The sequence below is a fragment of the Numenius arquata genome, chromosome 15 (assembly GCF_964106895.1).
Source record: "Numenius arquata chromosome 15, bNumArq3.hap1.1, whole genome shotgun sequence".
In the NCBI taxonomy this organism is placed as follows: domain Eukaryota; kingdom Metazoa; phylum Chordata; class Aves; order Charadriiformes; family Scolopacidae; genus Numenius; species Numenius arquata.
The window spans coordinates 3,519,666-3,538,570 of NC_133590.1; the positions used below are offsets into that span (position 1 = coordinate 3,519,666).

Below are 18,905 nucleotides of genomic sequence, written 5' to 3' on the forward strand. Positions count from 1 at the left end.
GTCCACCGAGACGTGTGCTTAGCAGCAGGGGTGTGTTTCCTTTGAGTTTCATATTTAGGTTAGAAATGCTTTCTTTTGGGGGCCAAATAGTCATTCTCAGACACTGCAGTCAGTCTTACTATCAGCCCCACGAAGACTGCATGTCTAAAGGAAGTGACAGAAATAGATAAGTTTGTTTCCAAAACAAAAAACCCTTTGGTCCAGAGAAAAGATACCTGCCTCTTGGGAAAGAGGAGGAGGCTCCCATCTCTCCTACTTGTCTGAGCTCAAGGTCTCTCATCCTTTGTCTTTGACTCGTTTCCCATCGCTTATCATTTACTAGAAAAACATTCCAGCGTGTGTGCAATGCTAGACCACCAAAAAAGATGAAGAAGAGATGGGTGCACTGCTGCTTCTCTATTTATAGGAAGAGAGAGACGAACCAAAAATGATATGGGAAAATTCAAATCTTTAAATACTCTGGGAGAGATGGATGGAAAAAGGGCTGCTTTCATTGTTCACAGGGTTTGGAAGACTTTCTCACGAACAGCTCGGCGTAACCCCCTGGGCAACTCGCTTGTATGACCAGGGGGGATTTCTGTGCACAACCCCTCTCTTATTTCTGGAGTATCTTATTTGCTTCAGCAAATAACTGCTACAGCAGTTGTACCTTCTTCTCTTAGTGTGCTCTTGCCTTCCTTCTTAGTACTTTCTATGCTTATCCTCTGGTGTAAATCGCACACTGCTATTAGCACTTCTGATCATTTCACTTGTATTCTTGCTGTTCTTTCTACCTTAGGCTTGCACATTTTCATTCCAGTCACCATTTCATAATCCCTTAAATTCCCTGTCTCCTTTGAAAACATTAGGCTGCTCCAAGATGTCTTTTTCTCCTGTCAGATCAGTGAAATCTCTTTCTCAAGCTACTTTCTTGCTGTCTGTGTTTTCCCATGCCGCTTTTTAACCTTGTTGCAGAAGCACTACCATCTACTCTCAAACCTCCTCCACTAATCAAGTTTCACCAGCCCTGGTGTTTTGGAAACACATCTGCTTCCTTCATCTTCAACAAAAGAGTGGCTATATTTGTTTCAAGATCGATGGTTGTTCTTGATTAAGGATTTCAACTTTTTGCTCCCTGCTGTCACCTCAGAGGTTGGCTCAGACCGACCACAAGGGGACAAGGAGCTGTCTTCAGTTTGGATTTTTCGAAAGGGTGTTTCATAGCAAGGTGTTAAAGTGGGAAGCATGAGGACAGAGGGTGATGCTGCCTCAAACGCAGTGGGGAATTTAAGGCACACGGCTGAAGGTGGGAACTCCAGTCTCGCCATCGCAGGTGAGATGCAGTGTGGGCAAGAGTTTCCTATTTATTCTTGCACCCTTTAAATGTCTTAACCCCTGCACGTCTAGAGTTGTGTCGACCTCAGCTGCACTTTCTGAGCTATGAGCCCTTTTGCGCTGCTCCATTTGCCCATGAAACCTTTCCTAGTGTTATCTGCAAAAGCGTTCCCCTCGGATCATCTCTGTTGAGACACCTGCAGGAAACAGCCATTTCACAATGGCCAGACCGTCAGGCCAACTTGTTGGTATTTATATCTACTGAAAAGGTACATCTGATGAAACACATCAGTGCTTGAGACAATCATTCTGTCCCTGACATCATCTCCCCAGTCCTTCTCCCCCTCTACTCTGCACTGGTGAGGCACAACTGGAATACTGTGTCCAGTTCTGGGCTCCCCAGTTCAAGAGAGACAGGGAACTACTGGAGAGAGTCCAATGTAGGGCAACAAAGATGATGGAGGGATTGGAGCATCTCCCTGATGAGGAAAGGCTGAGAGAGCTGGGACTCTTTAGCCTGGAGAAGAGAAGGCTGAGGAGAAACCTTATCTATGTTTACAAGTACCTAAAGGGTGGGTTGAAGGAGGATGGAGCCAGACTCTTTTCAGTGGTTTCCAGCGATAGGACGAGGGGCAACGGGCACAAGCTGGAACATGGGAAGTTCCATTCAAATAGGAGGAAAAACTTCTTTCGGGTGAGGGTGCCAGAGCCCTGGAACAGGCTGCCCAGGGAGGGTGTGGAGTCCCCTTCTCTGGGGATTTTCAAGACCCGCCTGGATGCAGCCCTGAGTGATGTGCTCTGGGCAACCCTGCTTTAGCAGGGGAGTTGGACTAGAGGATCTCTAGAGGTCCCTTCCAACTCCAACAATTCCATGATTCCGTGATTCTACCTCCTCCTCCCTTGCCCCCAGGGAGGCTGGGGTATGCTGGCCTCCCTTAGCCCCACATTGCCGTGGCTCCCACTGTGGATTGCTGTACAAATTACTAGGTAGTCTAATGAGCTGGGGCAGAGACGGTGGTTTGAGCACTGATTTAAGTGCTACCGCAGTGGAAATAACATGAATCTCATTTGCAGTTCCCAGAGTTCACCCGTTTCCTTCTCTTCCCCCTTCCCTGTATTTTGTTTCTGTTGATAAGTCTCTAAATGCTGCCTTTAAAAAAACCACGGCTGCCAACCACTAATTTCAGCTTCAGCTTTCCTTAGAAATACACCCGCGTGGGATTCAGCGCTCGGGGTCCCTCCCAGGGTTGTTTGTCTTCTTGCTTTCTGCCTGGAGGAGCCTGGGGTGATCTGTTCAGTGACACACTGCTCCGTGCCCTCCCGGCCCTGGGGGGCTCCTCTGCTTTTGAGTTCTGTCATTTGACCACCGTACATGGTGGTTGATCTCCACATTTATCACGTGAGCTCTTGCTAATGTCACCAGGAAGAATATCTTTATCTTGCAGGGACCTGTAACGATTTGACTGCAGGCTTTTAAGACTTGGTGTATGGTACACGGTAAGGAAGATTGCTTAATATCTGGATGAAAAACTTCCAGAAAATAATGTGGTCTGGTGATTTTTTTTTTTTTTTTTTTTTTAGCTTGCGTCCAAGGACTATTTCTGACGTCTCAGTAAAAGGTATCTTAAAAACAATAAGCCTCTTGTCAGTAGAGAGCTCAGCTGTACAGAGTTCTGTGCTCCCACTGAGCGTTTTTAGCAGCCCACAAATTGAAAAAGGTTGAAGCCTATTGTTGCAGTCAATTTGGCAGATCATTTCCTTTGAGTTGTTACACTGCATAAATATTTTGCTGTCCTGCCAAGAGCTGTTGTTCTTCCAGACATGTCATCATCTCCATGAATAATAGATCTGAGCTCCTGATCGCTTGTGGTCGTAAAAGAACTTGGTGTTCCTATGAAGCTGGATAGGTTTGGAGTTCCTGGTCCCACGATCTAGAACTAGTCTTGTTTTGTGCTCACCACACCGTAATCTAGTCTTGTTCTAGTCTTCCCTTGTACCGTGTGGCTGAACCTATTGTAGAGTTGCTAATTTTCAGCTGGCAAGAAGGTGGTGATATTGCAAAGTGGGACAGGGATCTGTAAAATTTTTGTAAGAAACCTTTGAGATTTCACTTCTTCAGTTGTGCAAGTGCGTTTATTCATCCTCCGTCCCCTTTTTTCTGGATGTTTGATGCAACAGGCATTAGAGGACAGGAGAGAAGACTTAGCATCAACCACTTTTTGATAAGAAGGGAATCCTGTTGCCGTGGAAGTAAGCAGGTGAGAGGCCACCAATCTTTAAAGATTGAGAGGAGGCAAATTCTGTTCCTGAGAGTAATTTGTATTCATTTCTGGAAAGCCATCTGCCACTCCTGCTATGGAGAGCTATTGCGTGAGGCTCTCCATTAAGCTCCACGGACAGTGCCTACTCCAGCCTGTCCCCATTCAGACCCCTCTCTTGGTTGCTTTCTCTGGTTGACTCCACCACGTTACACAAAGTTGTAGCCCTGAGATGCAGGGCTGGGTGTGCTGTTATTTCACTAGCTTTATTGTATTTTAGCAAAAAACCTTGAGCTACTTATTGTCCAGGTCATCAAAGGCTTCTTTCTGTTGATGGCAATTGTTGTGAAACTGCTACGAAAGTGCCTGGCCTTTACTGCTGAAAATTCTCCTTTTCATGAAAACCAGGATTCTGTACAGCGTGAACACTGAAACCGATTAGTCAATTTTACATTTATCTTTTGGTTAAATGCAAGAAATATGGTGTTTGGGACACCAAACCGTGGAGAAGTAATTGGAGAGTAACACTCGAGTCCCTCAGACTTGTGCAATAAGTCTTATGAAGAACTTTTATCACCTTCATGTAACTATAAAAGTATATTTATTTTATATAGAAGGGGCATTATGGTGTGGAGCACTCTCACAAGGGTAGCAGCTGGGGTAGTCATTTGAAATGTTTGCTCTAAAGCAGCTTTAAATGCTCAGGACCTTAGTGAAGCTGATGGGCTTTTCTTCTGCAGGAGATGGACTTTAGACCCCAAGAAGACCTCTTTGTGCCTCTCTTCTGGTTCGTGACAGAGATTTTGCTGGGCTGGAGGAGAAAAAAAAAAAAAAGATGTGGACTACATGTCTCTTCAGTGAGCTTCTTGGACTTGTCTCCTAGTTTGTTTATTTTGTTGTGTATTTCTTGTGTCAGAGAAGTTCTCAAGGGAATTTACCATTCAGCATTTCATACAGAGATTACCATAAATCCATGAGGGGTTTTTTTCTGCTTTGTCTACTTTATGGCAAAGCTCACTGGAACTCTAATTCATTTTTTTTTTGTCGTGTGTGACTTCAGTTCCATGAACTAATATTAGTTATACAGTGAGGAGACATCTATATATAAACCCAGAGTTTTGTATGTTTCCATATATACTCATGTTTCTATATATAAGCAAAATGCTTTCATAGGAATATTTAAAAATATTTGTCACATTTTGTCGTGTATTTTATGGTGGGAAAGTGTAATCGGAAAAAATGCATTTAGATCTTGTGGGACAGTAAGGTAAAATAGCTACTTGTGTGAACTGGATCTTTTTTTAGACGCAGGCACTACAGAAATAGCCAAGTGATAGCCCCACTGTGAACTCAAAATGCATTTCCTTTTCGCCAGGGTTTGCTGGTCTGTTTGTCTAACCCTTGTAAGGACAGCGATGCCGCGTGCGGAGCCGGGCTCCCGCCTTCTAGAAGGACGGGGACCTTCACGTGTATTAACCTGGTGCGTGTAAAGACGCAGAGCAACGCATCATACGTGGTCCATCTTACTCAGCCTAAGCGTGTATTTGAGCTCTGCTTGGAAATACACCGTGTTTCAAGTAAATAAATTGTGTGCAATATAAAGTAGGGATTTATATAATCACTTTTATTCATGGCTTTCTAGAAAATTTGAGGGTTTTTTTTTCTTTACTTTGTCATGAAGAAATGACAAAAGAAACCTCTTTCCTGCAAGTGGAAATTATAGCAATATTTTGAAGTTTGTTGTCTTCTGGCATTTGGGGGGGCTGGCATAGGGTCTGCACTGCCACTGCTATGGGGCAGGTTGCTTGGGGAGGGATTTGGGGGTTTTGTCTGGTGGGGTTTTTTTTGTTTGTTTTGTTGGTTTTTGTCAGGTTTTTCTTTGTTTTTTCCTTACCTGACCTAGTCCTCCGTAGCTTTGAAAGTTACTGAGTTAGAAAAGTCAGAAATACCTCATTTCTAAAACTTTCGTGAAAACGTGGTGCGTGGCTAAGAGGAAGTTTTTCCTATTGCTCCCTCTGAGATAGAGATGAGAGCTCAGCCCTGACCCCTTCTGTGAAGGCAGCATCACCTGGCCAGTAGCTGCGCTTGTGAAGGGAGCTCTCCTGAGCAGGCAGGAGATGCAGGAAGAAGCCCAAGACCATTGCAGGCACCGGGATGTGTTGGAGGTGTTGCTGTTGCAGCAGGAGATCAGCAGGGGAAAGTAAGGGTATTGCAGTGGGGAAAAATATGAAACGTTAGATCCGTCTGTTTGAAAAAAAAACAAAAAACAACAGCAACCCCCCCCCTATATATACATACATATATATATATATGGCTACGAATCTTTGTCTTGTCCAAACTTTCTCATGCCCCAGTCCTTGGATATTCTCCTGTGAACCACATACAGTGACACACATCCGTTCTGCTATTGTTAATATGTTAGATAAATACTGTTGTTTATACTATAGATTTAAGGGCAAGTCCTCAGAGCCTAGTAGCCCGGTTTTCTGGTTGGGGTTCGTGTTGATGTTTTTGTATGGGCATGCCCAGAATGTTTGGGTTTACAAGCAGTCACGGAAAACAGCAGTGAAGCGTGCGTATGTGTGTTGCGTGACCTAGTTGCCCATGTCTTTTCTAGCAGAAGTTAGAGCTGGTTTACTGTAGTGTTTGTTGGGATGTAGAAGAATTCAGCCTAATCCTAGCTAAAAATAAACAAATGCAAGGCAGAAGTCACGACAATAGGACAGCGTTGCTCTGAGGCCATTTCCATGGTCTGAAGTTTTTAGGGATGCTGGTGTTGTGCGTGCTCCAGCCGCTCTTAGTGTGGGCACAGATTTGTGGGCAAAGCTGTATGGGTTGCTTGAGTTTTAATTTACCCTCTGCACTCACAAGGGAGGCTAATTTCACCTGTGCCAGTGGGTTTAACTGTGGTAATTGGTGGTGTTTCCCAGCTAGGGGAGTTGTGTTTTCATAGAATCACAGAATGATGTGGGGTTGGAAGGGACCTCTGGAGATCATCTAGTCCAACCCCCTGCCAAAGCAGGGCCACCCAGAGCAGGTTGCACAGGAACGTGTCCAGGCAGGTTTTGAATGTCTCCAGAGAAGGAGACTCCACCACCTCTCTGGGCAGCCTCTTCCAGGGCTCTGCCACCCTCACAGGAAAGAAGTTCCTCCTCGTGGAACTTCTTCTCATGTTTTGATGGAACTTCTTATGTTCAAGTTTGTGCCCGTCCCCTCTTGTCCTGTCCCTGGGCACCACTGAAAAAAGACTGGCCCCATCCTCCTGACACCCACCCTTTAAGTATTTATAGGCGTTGATCAGATCCCCCCTCAGTCTTCTCTTCTCCAGGCTAAAAAGACCCAAGTCCCTCAGCCTTTCCTCATAAGAGGAACTTCTTGAACTGGGGAGCTTTACTGTAGGTCTCATCAGTGTCGCAGGAAGAGCTGGGTACACCATGTTGGTGGATCGTAGCCGTACGTAGATTATTTGAATGGACCCTTGCGAGCTGTTGCTGCTCTGAGATACCTTTATGCAATGCTCTCACATGGTGTTAGTAGAAAAGTACGGGAGCCTAGACTTACATAAAATCATAGAGGTGCTCTGACATCCACATTTACAAACAAGGTGGACAGTCTTAAACAGATGATAGAAATCTGTCCCTTGCCAGAGAAGGTTGAATCAAAAATTGTTCTGTTTAGATCAAAAGCCCCATTCCTTATGAGAAGCTACACTACAAAGCTTATTCTGAAGTAAAATTGTCAAAATAAACAAAGTCCTAGAGGTCTATTAAAGCTAAGTAGATGAGTCATTTGGGAGCGAATACGTTCAGATCCATTTTGGATGGGGTTAAAATAATTATAGAGACTTCTGCAGAAATCCAAAATAAACAGGATTGGCTCCACTACACCTTCCCTGAGCTAAACAGGCAGATCATGAAAGAAATACCACCCTGGCAGAATTCCTGTTACGTCACTAAAATGTCACATCTCTTTTCTTTATGGTAAATATTTGACAAGAAGAATTTAACTAACATTGTAATATAGGTATGTTGCATGTCATCCTCTGTCATCCACACCCAGCAGCTGGAAAGCTCTTGAGTTACCTTGATCTATTCACTGTCTTTGAAATAATTTTGGCCTGAAATAAAACAATGAGCAGCCATTCCACTAATTCTTTTTATAGTCCTCTTGCTTCCTCAAATGCCAATGCTTAATATCTCTGTCAATGGATCAGGAAAATTGTGATAAATATTGTAGCAAAGTACTTTAGTAAAATTTGGGGATGAGTTCACCTGGAATAAATTAAGGAGTTGCTTAAAAGAATTGAAAAGTAGACCTATGTAAGGCAGCTGCTATTGGTTACTCATTGTAGGCTGTGGTCTCAGTTCCAAATTGATTTTCTTCACAATCTGAGTAGATCCTGTTGAACCTTAGTCTTCTGCAGTAGAGGAACTCTTGGTGACAGCAAAACCAGTGGTGGCAAGTTCACAAATTTACAGTCTCCTGCCGTAGACTCCTTTTCTCCTCTTCATTTTAGCTCCAGGGTCGTGTTGCTCAAGGGGCAAGGCCACCTCTTCACCTTATCTCCAGTTCTCTCCAGTGGCTCTTGCTGAAGGAGCAAGGCTTTGCTGTCTTATCCGAGAGGTTTCCTTCCTCCTTCAAGAGCTCTGGGCAAACTCAGCGTAACAGAGAGGTAGGCAGCATGGGCCCAAGAAACGCTAATTAGGCGGTTGTTCACAAAAGGGAACTTAAGAAAGTTGCTTTATAAAGTCAGTAATTAAAAGCATTCATAGTGTAATTGCCACAGAGATTGATCTTTGAAGTCTCCATTTCTAAAATCTCATCCAGTAATACTGTTTTTGAGAAAATTAATCTTGTGTGGATGGAAAGATGATGGTGTATTAGTTCACTTGAAAATCTTACATATATGAGTAATTGAAAACTCCTAGGAACAAAGCAAATCATTCTCCACTTGTTCTTCAGTAATATTAAGAACGCGTTCAAATATACCATCAGTATTGTCGCTCTTTCAAACAAGGTAGTTTACTGGAATCTTTCTGTTCCCTGGAGATGCTGAGTCAGCATTTGAACTAGTTCTTTTGATCTCTCTGCAGGATAGGCTTTTGAAGTAACATGTCATCAAGATACTTAATGATGTAGTCAAGATACTAAAGATACTTAATAAAATCTACTTAAATCCCTAGCAAAATGCAAAATCATGGGATTTTTTTCCCATCTCTACATTATTGCGTTAGTATTTTGCAAAAAAACCTGCAGTTTGCAGGCAGTTAGGGGACTGCGATGCCCAGTTCTGAAATCACAGGTGCTCTTCTCTCTGTTTTCTTTTGCATCAGACAGTTTCAGCACATCTTTGGTTGGTTTAAATGATTATTCTCTCCGCCTAACTGTTGATCTGCACGTGTTCTAAAGAGGCATGGGGCCAGGAGTCAGCAGTGCTCTGCTCTCTGCCCTCAGCTTGAATTGCACTAAAGCAAAGGGAAGGTGCTACAGCAGCTTCAGAAAGCTGGAAATAATCACTCCGCTTGAGGTTCTCTGATTCATGGCTTTGGCAGGGATCTTGACACTTTGCTACGTTTAGAAGTGCTGTACCTTTAGCCTTTTAAAGAGTCACTTTCCATCCAGAGGGTGGAAAGCAACAGCCCCTTTCCCATTGAATTTGCTTACAGTGTGAGAGGCGGTTCTGTGGCATCCATTCTTAGAATCACAGAATGGTTAGAGTTGGAAGGGACCTTAAAGATCATGGAGTTCCAACCCCCCTGCCCTGGGCAGGGACACCTCCCACCAGACCAGCTTGCTCAAAGCCCCATCCAGCCTGGCCTTGAACCCCTCCAGGGATGGGGCATCCACAACTTCTCCGGGCAACCTGTTTCAGGGTCTCACCACCCTCACAGGAAAGAATTTCTTTCTAGCATCTAATCTAAATCTCCCCTCTTTCAATTTAAAACCATTACCCCTCATCCTATGGCTCCACTCCCTGATCAAGAGTCCCTCCCCATCTCTCCTGTAGCCCCTTCAGGTACTGGAAGGCCGTTATAAGGTCTCCCCGGAGCCTTCTCTTCTCCAGGCTGAACACCCCCAACTCTCTCATCCTGTCTCCATAGCAGAGGTGCTCCAGCCCTCATCATTTTTGTGGTTCTTGCATCATTACACCTTGTGGGACCCAACGCAAACAAAAAGCCAGTGGGAGAAGAAGGTTGTGTTTCTTGTGCCTTCGAATTGCTGCGGTGTCCTCCGTCCTCTGCTGAAGCGACTGGGAGTGGGTCTGTAACAGAGGCTGCCCCGGCGCGGGGTAGGCATCGGTGCACCCCGTGTTACCTGTCGGAGAAACGAACGTGGAGGGGTCAGAGCACGAGTGCTCACGTGGGCCCGATCCTGCCCTTGTGCGAAGTCAAGGTCACCGGCGCCGGTTCTGTTTACGGCTGGGTTCATCCCGCAGCTTCGCTCGCTGTGAAACCACACACGCACGTCGGTGGCTCTGGGGTTGTATAAATCCCGCTGGGTGAAGGATGCCGTCACCAATTTAGAAAGTTAACAGGGTAGCTTTTCGTTAAGCTTCCCCTGCCTCCTGCTGCAATATAAATTAGAAAGCCTTGCGCTGAGCTTGAAAAAGATCTGATGGTACCATCGACCAGCTGGGGTTTTGAGCTGCTGGAATGGCAAACTGCACGTGATGTAAATGGCCTGAAGTAAAATAGGTCATTAAAATAAAATATTAATGATCGAAGAGGTTGGTAACACAAGAGCCCTTTTAAATGTATGTCCTAAATAGTGAGCTAAAAGTAAACTACAGGAGCTGATGATGGTAATAAAAAAAAAAAAAAAAAAATTAAAAAAAGAAAAAAAAGGAAATAGAAGAGAATATATCCAGCCCCCAGTTCCTTTCATGACCCATGGTCCCAAGATGCTGATCCTTCTCTTCAGCTCGTGGGCTTTGCTCTCGGGGTGGTTTAGGTCCTTATGTAAGCACACTGGCCTCAGCTAACTTCCTCCTGATGTCCACATGTGTTTCTCTTGTGCCTTCTAGTACTGTACGTTTGTCTGGTATAAAATCTCATGGTATAGACGCCAAAATCTAGAAGCTCCCCAAATTAAACTCATTTTGTTCTAGGAATTGAGGGAGGGAGGATTAGATCAGTAGGAATTGTGGCTGTGATGATACACAAGGCTGCTGTTTCTGTTGGTGTCATGTTTTGGTTACCTGAACATCAAAGCCATGCAAGTTCATTGTTGATTTGGGTCAACTTCTATTTTTATTGCTCATAAATATCCCTTGATGTTCTTGTTTTTATTTAGTGGATAAGCTGTTGGTTAGCCAAAGCAGCCTGTTGGGCAGGTGGAGTGATGGAGGAGACTAGTGAGGTGACAGTTTCTCTCCTGTGCCCTTAGGAAGGGCTCAAGAAATTGTCTCCCCGAGGGCAAGGGAGAGGGAGGAAGGTGGGGTGGGCAATGCAGAGCTAGGGAAGGAGACACTGAACAGACCATGGCAGATGTTGGTCCTTGCCGTGGAGTCCCAGACTGAAGTGTACATGTCTCAAAGGAGATCTGCAGGGATTCAGCAGCAGCAGCACCCAGACCCCACCGATGCCAGAAACCGGGGTCTCCTCTCCCCATCTGGCCTGGGATGGGGAGGAGGTTTGGGATGCTGGACTGAGGTCTGGGGAGGACCTGGAGCTTTGAGTCTAGCCAACCCAAGGTTTTGCGCTCCCTCTGCTGGCTGCATTTTTGCTGGCCGGTGCCTGCTCCTCATCCCTGAAGGAATGCTGAAATCAGTGGAGACAATCTTGAACAAACAGGGAAGTAATAAAATTAGCATGGCTCCTTTTGAGGGTTCTTGAACACTAAAAAAAAAAAAAAAATCCTTGTTGACCATGCTGTGGAGGTGCAAGTCAGTAAGGAGATGAATTTCTTACGCTTCTTTCCAAAATGTCATCAGTTGCCTTGGGAAGTGGAGGCACAGGGGAAATGACATCGGCGTAAAGTCACACTTCAGCATCTTTTGAATCTAGTGTAGAAGACTTGAACCATGACCAAGACTGACTTCAGTACTCTGTTTGCTTGCCTTAAATTTTATGTGAATTTTTTGTTCTGCATTAGCCGTAATAATGATAGGTCTCTCTCCAGACTCAATGTTTTCTCTTCTTGTTGTTGCCACCTCTTCTCTCAACTTCAGTTTGCTGTGCTCTCTGAAGTGCTTCCTTGATTTGTTTTTTAAACTTCCAGCCTGTTTCTCATCTCAAGCCACCACTTGTCCTGATATCACAACCTTGTGCTCAGGTTAGAGCCTCAGAGGGGTGTCAAAAACCACTTTGCTTTCTGGAGAGTTTTCTCTGTCAAGCGTTACGTTTTCCATCTCTTCAACTCCTACCTTGGATCAATACTTTTCGAGGGTATTAATAGCTTCCAGTTTTGGGAAGCAGCTTTTGTTTGTCCACTTACCAGGCTGAAATCAGATGTTCTGGCCAACACTGGGAGCAGATCAGCAAGTGGTGTGCATTTTACACTCCCGTGGACCGACCTTGGTCATTGTCAGTCACAGCCATATCCAGCCCCAATTCCCTACCAGCTAAGGACTGGGCAGCACTGGCACACTGTCCATAGCAAGGGAATCATTACTAATGTCCAAGGAGTTTCTGAAACTTCTTCTCTCCGGTCTCTAGTTTCACTCTTCTCGTTCACCTACACCAAGTAATAGCTCTCCCTAAATGTTCTTACTTCGATTTACTTACTTCGAAAAAATCTTACTGATTTTTCCCCAAGATTTCCACTTTGATAGCAGAGGTCTGAGTTGAAATGACCTTTTTCCTTACCCAAGTTATTTCTGGTTCCCAGCTAATTTTTTTCACTTGTGGACCTATGGTGACTTCTCAACTTCTGATCCCAGTTTGTTACCAGGTTCAGTTCGGTTCCACGTAGAGCCGCGGCAGGTATCAGCTTTCTAGAGCTACGCTCTCGCTCTCGGCAGCGATAGCAAAGTAAATTAAGTTTGGCAGCGTGTTTTTCACCAAGGTCTGACCAGAATGGATCGAAGGGTAGGCAGCAGCAATTGAGTTGGGGCGCATACACCGAGTGATAGGCTGCTGGAGATGGAAAATGTTAGCTCATGGCTTCTCTTCCACCCGCCACAGGGCAACGGAGAATTATTGAGTCCTTTCTAGGAGCTTCGTCCAGTCGAGCTTTCAAAGTTGCAAGTAACTGAGCTTCTGCCATTTCCCTTGGGAAAGTATTCCTTACAAATACAATTCACTGTCAGGAAGTCATTCTGAAACTCTCCTTGATTTTTCCTTTTTTTGGTGTCCTCCCACTAAAATGGGCTTTAACACAAAGAATCTATTTAAAGCGCTCCTTTTTTACTTTCCTGTGAAGGCTGATGTGGTTTCTAGTTAATGTTTGTACGAGACTGTGAGCTCTCCGGTTTAAAGGCGAAGAATCCCCATATTCCCTGTGGTTGCGCTGATACTTTCCCTCATTTCCTTGAGGGTCTGGATGAATTTCATGGGGCTGTATTACATGAATGCTAGTTATTGGGTTCCCTTCCCAAATATATATTAAAAAATGGTGTGTTTTGCTGCTGAAAAGAGCAGCATCTGAAAAAGCCTGGTCTAGATTATGTTTGTGCAGAAGTTTTGGGTTTCTCTTGATTCTTTCGTGTTGTGTTGTGAACCCGAAGGCAGCGTGCCCCAGTTACTGTGGTGGGGGAGAAAGTAGCAGTCTGATTTCCCCCCTGAAAATAATCAAAGTGCAAAAGCAAACAGTCTGAATGCAAATTTCTCCTAATAGAAGAGAGATTTAATGTCCTTGAGCTGTGCTGCAGAAAAGAAATTTAGGAAAACACTTGTTACTTGGGTATAATTGCTTGCAAGCCAGTGCTGGTCTAGGGGGAATTGGTTTTAATGGTTAAATTATACAGCACATTTTAAAACTGATTGTTTTGCATAATGTAGTGTTGAACCTGTGAATCTCACTGACAGACCAAATTGTTTACCTTTGTAGAAATCAGTCAAAAGCAAAACAGTTGCGTAAGAATAAAACGGGAGCTTTTTTCAGAAGCACAGATTGTTAGCAAATTCAAGGGCAGCTAAACACCTCCCGGGATTTTTCTCTCTCTCATTGTGGGCTTATTAAACAGTTTATAGCCTAATGTTCCTGGGCACTCACCAACAGTAAATGGACTCAGATTACCGGTTTTAACAAAAATGGACTAGCCTGATTCTAGTTTTACCACAAAATGACTTAACAGGAATCTTCCGTTTTGTAAATGTTTACCATAGCTTTGATTTAGCATTTAATTAATGTTAATAAATGGAGACTGAGGGCCTTTAGTGAGATCTCCTTCATGCATGGGGGAAATAACACATACACATGTTCCCAGTTACGAAGTTCGTAAACCTCCTTCTGCAGAAATAGAGGCATCTCTAGATGCTTACTCATGATATAAGCTTATACGTGTTACTTATAGGTTGTTACTCGTGCACAGAGCCCCTGAATTACACCTCTGCTGTTGGACCACTTATTTCCCGAGATCCCTCTTTTGCTTTAAGGCTGTGCCAGCAGTATTATAATTTTCTGCAGCGTAGACTGGCTAGTAGTGTCATTTTGCTATTACTTTTGGTCACACGCAAGGCGATAATTGCGGCATTCCAGATCAGCAAAATTTGCTTGCTGTCTTTACATATCATCATTATGTACTAAAATTTTGCCATTTTTTTAGGTTCCTAAGCAGAAATTCAGGAATGAAAAGTCAGAAATGAACTTTGGGCTGGGATTTCAGTCAGGCCTCCCTCCTTCAAAGTCTCTTAGAATCACAGGATAATATAGGGCGAGACTTCTGAAGGTCACCTGGTCCAACGCCCTCCTCAGGGCAGGCTACCTTTGATGTTGGCTTAAGTCACTGAGTTTTGAATACCTCCAAAGGTGGAGATTTCACAGTTCCTCTGGGCCCCTGTTCTGGTGTTTGATCACCCTCACAGGGAACAAGTTTTCCTTATCTAAGGAGAGTTTCCACTTTTGAAACTTGTGTCCATTGCCTCTTGTCCCATCAGTATCTAGCTCCAGGAACTACGACAAGAGGAAACGGCCTCAAGTTGCCCCAGGGGAGGTTCAGATTGGAGATCAGGAAAGATTTTTCCACGGGGAGGGTTCTTAAGCCTTGGAATGGGCTGCCCAGGGAAGTGGTTGAGGCACCATCCCTGGAGGGACTGAAAAGACGGGTTGCCATAGTGCTTAGAGACATGGTTTAGTGATGGTTTTTATCTGGTTTTATCTTGAAGGGACCTTCAAGATCATCTAGTCCAACCATCAACCTACCTCTGATAAATATTTGTTATTTGAAATAAATATGTCAGTCCCTCCAGGGATGGTGCCTCAACCCCTTCCCTGGGCAGCCCATTCCAAGGCTTAAGAACCCTCCCCGTGGAAAAATCTTTCCTGATCTCCAATCTGAACCTCCCCTGGGGCAACTTGAGGCCGTTTCCTCTTGTCCCATCGCCTGTGACTTGGGAGCAGAGACCGACCCCTCCCGGCTACAGCCTCCTTTCAGGGAGTTGTAGAGAGCGAGAAGGTCTCCCCTCAGCCTCCTTTTCTCCAGGCTGAACCCCCCCAGCTCCCTCAGCCTCTCCTCATCAGACTTATTCTCCAGAGCCCTCACCAGCTCCGTTGCCCTTCTCTGGACCCGCTCCAGCCCCTCAATGTCTTTGCTCTAAACGTATAAATACCTCAGGATCAAAGGGTGATTTTTTTTGTTAATTTTTTTTTTTTCAAAGAATGCTCAAGGTATTATAAGAGAATCAGTATTTCAAGCGTTTGTTCCAGTGCTGTTCTGCATGGTCAGTCAATCACATGGACTCTCTTGAGCTCATTCTAGGTTCACTGACTCATGCGGATTTCACTAAGCATCTTCATGCTTCTTAATTAGCTTAATAAATTAATCAGAAGTTGAGGTACAGAGCGAAATCCAAGCTGAGCAGCAAGATTTTGAGCAGTGGGATGAGACTGGATTTGGTTTTAGCAAAACTCCTTGGTCCTTTAGTTGCCCACGAATGTAGCTGAGAGATTGGCGTTTGTCACAACTTGTCCCTGAAGCTGGGCACACGTAAAGCTCCGAAGGCTCTTGGTGGCGTTACCCACCGTTGCTGTAGATGGGGGAAGCTGAGGCAGAAAGCAAACGCTGCCTTCCTGTGGCCTCAGAGGAGTCGTGGGTCAGAGCACTGCCCGTAGTTCTCTCCTGGTGCTGCTTATTACACGTCATTCAGGTCATTTCTGCCTTTATCATCAGATCTGGCAGTGCTGCAGAACCGCCTGCTTGCTAAACCTCATTGTATCAACACTTAAACCAAGTGATTAAAGGAAGATTAATGTCATAGATGTAGTGCGGTTAGAGACTGTGGCCAGAAAATCAGTGAAGTATAGAAAATTATTTATATATTTTCCATGCACGCTTGCTCTCTCTTGTTTAATTCGTGTTCTGCTCTCAAAGCCCTAGGAATAATAGAAACGATCCAGGTTTCCTTACCTGGACGTTTACTTTTTTCAGCTTCTTGTTGGATATGTCTTGTATGTCCTTAGCAGTGGAAAATACAGTTGAAACCTCTCTTTCCCAGTTGAATAAAACAGCATGACAAATACCAGTAGCCTGATAAAGTCTTTGAACAAAGCTGCAGCCAATTCCTATTTAAAACACTCAGAGGAGTCATTATTTTACTCACAGGCCACTTTTAAAGTTGGGCACATGCTGTGTTGTGCTCTTTTACGAGGTATAAAGAAGCCTTTGCACTCCTCTGGTTTTTTCTTTAGCCTTTTCTGCCTGAGTTACTCCCCCCGCATGGAGGGTATTTTGCAGTCACCTCTGCAGCAGTCTGAGAGGGCAGCCAGTCTGCGAATGCGTCTTCGTGCCACCTCCATCACCAGCACTGACACTTGTTCCACTGTCTGATGATCGCCGGCAAATTACTGGATCTGGATCAAAATTAACTTACAGAGACCCAAGAAATGTAATTTTCAGATCTGTTCTGTCTCATCAAGTGACTGCATGAGCATCGGAGCCATGCAAAGGAAGGAGAAGACTTTGGGAACAAAAGGCAGCCTTTTAGAGGCAGCCCAATTAGATTGGCTTAAATTCATCTGACCCCCATAAAGCGATGGGTTCGTGAAAGTCAGGAACAGGAAAACTTGACAATCTAGAGGGAGCAAAGGTTAGTGTCAGCCTGCATTTGAAAATTTATCTTTTTTTAACAGATACACTCTCTGCAACATATAGTTTTAATAATGAAGGTAGAGCTGAACCTTGATGCTACACATCCAAAAGTCCAATGACATTTGAAACTATGACAAGTTTCAATGGTCTCAATACTTTGGGTGATAAATAAAAAAACCTAAAAATCAGAGATTATGGTAGAGGCAGAAAAAAATGTATCTAGCCTTCTTTTTCATTGTAGAAAGTGCCAAATGTCAGATACCTATCCATAACTAATTCCTTATCAGCTCACTTTGCATAAGAGAGCAGCAGCTGGTACAGATTTTGGTCCCTTGTCTCACACTAGGTTCTGGGGGTCAGGTCAGCGTGCAGAGGCTGCTAAAATGGGGAGAATGTAATGTATTTTAATCATCCTAAACTCTTGATGGGGACCATTCTGATGGAAAGGGCACATAAGTGGTTTTGTGGCTGAAAGTCATGCACAGCTTCCCGTGGTGTTACAGCCCCTCAGGTCCATGAATCCATAAATCTCTCCCATTGCTTGTAGATGTGTCCAGGACTCCGCTGTTAGAAAGAGTTCACCTAGTTCGGCTTCATGGTAGGCAATACAGAAGTGGAGGAGAAGCTGTAATTTGGTGATTCTGATCAAAGCAGAAACACCCAGTCGATAACATTGTTTGTTGGGGTTTTTATTTCGCTCACTTATACAAATCTGGGCACTCTAAGCACTTACCAATGTGTGAGAACAGTGATCCTTGGGAATTAGCATCTGAATGAGCATGTGCAAATGAGCTCTTTTGGTCTCTGATAGAAATAGTTCTTGAAGGAGTTACGCCTTTTGACTTGAAAACAAATATACTAATATCTGAGCAGGCACTGGGAAATAAATTACAATAGTTTAGTTTGTCCGTGTGGCATTTTTTTGTGCCACAGTAATTCTTGAACATCGTTATATTGATAGGATGTAATTTGAGTAATATATTATAGGGGAACAGCAATGATAATAGTACTTAGATCTTTTATCTTTTTATTTTCACTTTTTTTTTTTTTTTTTAATGCCAATCATTGGGCAGTAAAAAGAGCTGGAAGTCTTGCAAAGAATGCAGAGAAAGAAAACCTAGCACAGCAAAAGACTTTCAGTACAATATGAGTGTTGATCCTTTAAAATCACAAATCATCTTTCTGTTAATTCACTGCAGAATAAGGTCTCCTCAAGATAAGACTCAGCAGTGCTGTGGAGTTGGTATTTAAAGTATGTCCATCTGCATCTAAACGAGTAGCTCCAAGACAATCAGATTATGCAGTAGTTACTTTGGTGAGAATATCGCCTAAGTGGAATGGAAACTTCATTTTGAGTCTAATATTAGACCCTGCTTTGGAAAATTCCTTTTAAATGATCACAAGCTGGGAATAGCAAAAGAATTTAACTTTCGACAGACAGCATTCACCAAGAATTTGTTTTTAACTGCTTATGTTGGGTCCCTGGGAAAGCAGATGTGAAAAACTTACCAAAGTGAATTGACTTGACCTGATGCAATGTTTATATCAGTAGTTGATAAGTTTTCCTCCCTCGACTAATTTGTTCAGGATATTTTCATTCTTTAACCATGAGTAAGTCTGGGTTGGAATAGTTTGAATGCTTGCTAGTCTAATAATCTGAATCTTAAAACATGCAGACGTTGTTGCCTATAAAGGGGTCTAAGCAAAGTTGAACTATTTTGGTTATCTTCCGCGGATGGGGATAAGTATCGGTTTGGGGACTGGCAAAGAAGTTGAGACGACGTTGCTTACCTCCTGATAGTTCGGAAAGCATGTTGATACCTGCTGTATTTATACTTCAAATTTCCACTTGTATGAGGTGAACCCTTTGAATGCATGTTGCTTTTTATGCGGCTTTACAGAGGTCCAGCTTTTAAGGGCTGCGAGGGAAACTGGCAATCAAGGATATCAAAGCAGATTCAAAGGGTCATGATATTATTATTATTCCTGTGGCAGAAAGGACTTAAAGAGTTATAGAATACACTGTGAGTGATGTACAGTTCGGGATCTTTAGAGCCACTAGTATATCTCATCTTAGCTTTTCTCTTTGTTGATCAGACACTTTGAATATTTTGATTAATCAGTTCCTAAATAAGTTGTGTCCC

At 43.8% G+C, this 18,905-nt stretch overlaps 1 protein-coding gene across 1 annotated transcript in view; it reads left to right on the forward strand.

Annotated features, from left to right (window-relative positions):
- Nucleotides 1-18,905, forward strand: part of CNNM2 (cyclin and CBS domain divalent metal cation transport mediator 2) — a 127,967-nt gene that overhangs the window by 84,218 nt on the left and 24,844 nt on the right. The window lies entirely within an intron of this gene.